We start from the raw sequence: 3,650 nt of genomic DNA on the forward strand, positions 1-3,650 counted from the left end.
GATTGTACTGTTATAGGATTTTACAATACCGTGTCTAATGAAGGATTAGCATAATCTATATCCTTGTGAAATTCACTAATAATAAACCCATTTCTTTCATTCATCCCTCAAAATTCAAATACACACATTCAATATCTGATTCAGATTATAAAGTAATGAGTTACTCCACTATATTTCAGAGTATAATTGTATTATTTTTTTTTTCTTTTTCAGATTAAGTGGTATGATACAAGGATCTATGATAGAACTATTATATCCCTATGGTTTCACAGTCCGTTCCAACATCTCAAAGTGGTCAGATATGAAGGTTATCTTGGGGGTAGAGCTGATGAAGAATTTACAAATTACCTTCTTGAATATTCTTTAGCGCTCGAGAAATTCATCATTAGTCCTTTTTACGATCATAAGAGTTTCAAAGTTGAGCGAAGAGCCAGAAGTCGGGCTTGGCGGCAGCTACAAGGAAAATTTCCCCAAGGAGTCGAGCTGGTGATCCTTTAAATCACCCTCTGAGCACTATAGCTATCACTGTGTTTAATTACCAAGATTTATATGTAACAGTTATGATTTACAAGCACTCTAAATCTAATGCTATATGCAATACTAGGAGCAGATGCAGTAATTTGGAGTAGTGTTTACTTGTATTCGTATATTAGACATTCTCTATCAGTGCTACCTTTAATATTTGTAAATTTTCTATTCTAGTTTTCAACACAATCAATCTATCTATGTTAACCGTGTGATTTGGAGTAGTGTTTACTTGTATTCATAGAAAGTGGGCAAAATCCAATGTAGCACTTCTGTCATTTTTATAACTAGATGCATATTATATGTTCTTTAGTATTACGATTATAAACATAGAAACGTGTATCAGAACTACAGAACATCGACAATTCGATTTCTTCTAGTTGTGATGGAGTAATATTTGAAGTCATTTGAGTCAATTCGAGAGAAAATATATATTATAAAAGAGGTCGAGTTGCATAAACGGAAAATTAAAGGACATACATATATAGAGAAATTAAAGTAGTGATTTTTCTTCTGAAGGTTTAATAAGTCTCTATGGCCGAACAAAACTATATATATATGCGCTCTTTTTTATGGTCAATACTCAATTCAGTAGATAGAATAATCACGTATACTTGAACGTAATGTACTCCCCGTATATTTTCTCCAGCTCGTAAATTCTTTTGTCCAGTTCATGCGTCGCGGCAGAGTCACGCGGATCTGCATATTTAGTACACACAGTTCCTCTCCATGGATTGTTTTCGTTGAACCTCTTTTGCAAGAAATTCTTCAAGTCCTGTGCAGTTTTTTCTGTGTCCACAACAATTCTACCATGTTCCCCTATCTGTTTGTATAAATTGTCACCCCTCTCGTCAATATCTTTTTCTCTCTTCGTGTGCTGGTCAATATCCTTTGTTTCCACAATGTACTCTTGCAAGAACTTATGTTGAGGAGCATATTTCTGCAAAATACAGAAAAACATTTAAACAAGTGCGCGTTACTATGTTATACGACATTAGTTAGTTAATGAAATAAGATCAAATACCGGATCGTTAAGTATAGCTTTGCCCTTGTTATTTCTGCCCCCATCGTTTGAGTAAATAGATTGAGAGAGAGAGATTGAGATGTTCAAACACATACCTTCACTCCCTTTTTATAGCTGCATCACCTCCTGTTGGCTCAATCATTGCTGGGATGTACTCAGCTTATGATAAGAGTGATTTTTCAAGGAAACTTGCATGTATGGTTGCAGCTTCACAAAGACCATGTCACATACACTGAAGCTCCTAAGAGTTCTATGTTTGTCAGCTTGAGCCTTCATCCGGGATTGAGCCAACATGAGGTGATGCTTGAGTAATCTGATAGTAGTCTCTCTGGCTTGGAGACTCCTGCCAACTTGGTCGACCATTGAACTATGGGGAATATAGGGCAGGTGGAGAGGTGGGTTTTGGCCATATAGGATTTCAAAAGGAATCATCTTGATAGCAGAGTGATATGTAGTGTTGTACCACCATTCAGCCAAGGGAAGATAGTGCACCCAATCCTTGGGTTTATCATTGCACATGCAACTCAAAGAGCTCTCCAAACACTTGTTAACCACCTCTGTTTGCCCATCTGATTGGAGATGATAGGCTGTAGAGTGGTGCAAGTGAACTCCTTGAGCCTCAAAGAGATCCTGCCAGAATTTACTCATGAGAATAGTGTCTCTGTCACTCACTATGGTTTGAGGCAACCCATGTAACTTATACACATTGTCTAGGAAAGCCTGGGCAACTTTTGAGGAAGTGTAGGGATGAACCAAAATGATAAAGTGAGCATATTTATTGAGTCTATCAACAACCACCAATACTACTGATTTGTTATGAGGCTTAGGTAGCCCCTCAACAAAGTCTAAGCTGATATCTTGCTAAAAAAGTATGGCAAAACTGCGGACGCCATGCAGTTATACCTCAAGTATGGCAAGATATCAGCTATACCTCAAGATATAACTTCAGAACTTCAGGCTGATATACTTTTTTAGGTATATCAGCTATACCTCAAAATATAACTTCAGAACTGCGGACGCCATGCAGTTATACCTCAAGTCTCCTCTGAGTAGGTGAAATCCGAGCAAAACTATGGTATGCCGTTGGGACCAACTCCAAAATCTGCACAAGAAGTGCAGAGTGTAGTATCAGTACAACCGACCCCATGTACTGGTAAGTGCTGAGCCTAACCTCGACGAAGTAGTGACGAGGCTAAGGCGGTTCACTTACATTAACATGTACGCAATATTAATAACAACAACAAATAATAAAAATAAATCAGGTAACTCATTTATAATAATTGAAGCCAACTCAGCAGTCCTAATCCATTATTATTTCACCCAAATCTGTTGCAGCGTGCAACCCGCTCTCACAATATATTCACATTCAATTTTGTTGCGGCGTGCAACCCGCTCCTCCAACATATTCATTTTAATCAAGTCTGTTGCGGCGTGCAACCTGATCCTCCAATATTGACTTTTTAACAAGTCTGTTGCGGCGTGCAATCCGACCCTCCAATATTGACTTTTAATAAGTCTGTTGCGGCGTGCAACCCGATCCTCCAATATTGACTTTTAATAAGTCTGTTGCGGCGTGCAACCCGATCCTCCAATATATTCATTATAATCAATCCTGTTGCGGCGTGCAACCCACTCCTCCAACATATTTATTTACCAATCAATTCTTATAGAAAAAATTCCCCAATAAACGCAACAATTAACATAAAATCATAAGACAACAAGTATACAATAATTATGAAGCAAACAATGACAAATAGTAATTTATTATGGAAATCAGGGAGCAAATAGGCAGTTTAATATTTAATATGCTAAATGTCAAATAACAATTAAGGCACCTAATTCAAATAATATGTAACAATTAATGCGGAAATTCAAGAATTAATATTTGACAAAGAATAAGAGAGAAATAATTATTATAATATTTAATTTATGATTAAAAATAATTTATGATTTTTCAAGTAAGTAGGCAAATAATTAATTTGACGACGTATAGACACTCGTCACCTCGCCTATACGTCGTTCACATTCAATTCACATAACATTCAATTTATGAAGTTGCTTAAGAAGAATACAATGACTTATGGGCCTTAGGACGGTGTGG

The 3,650-nt window shown here is 36.8% G+C and overlaps 1 long non-coding RNA gene across 1 annotated transcript; it reads right to left on the reverse strand.

The window, feature by feature from the left end:
• Positions 1–974: 974 nt before the first annotated feature.
• LOC117279996 (uncharacterized) lies at positions 975–1,591 on the reverse strand. The gene is made up of 3 exons (XR_011413361.1): positions 1,550–1,591; positions 1,134–1,465; positions 975–1,073 (listed from the first exon to the last, which is right to left on the reverse strand). It is a non-coding gene; the product is annotated as an uncharacterized lncRNA (long non-coding RNA).
• Positions 1,592–3,650: the final 2,059 nt, after the last annotated feature.

Source organism: Nicotiana tomentosiformis, unplaced genomic scaffold (assembly GCF_000390325.3).
Source record: "Nicotiana tomentosiformis unplaced genomic scaffold, ASM39032v3 Un00541, whole genome shotgun sequence".
NCBI lineage: Eukaryota > Viridiplantae > Streptophyta > Magnoliopsida > Solanales > Solanaceae > Nicotiana > Nicotiana tomentosiformis.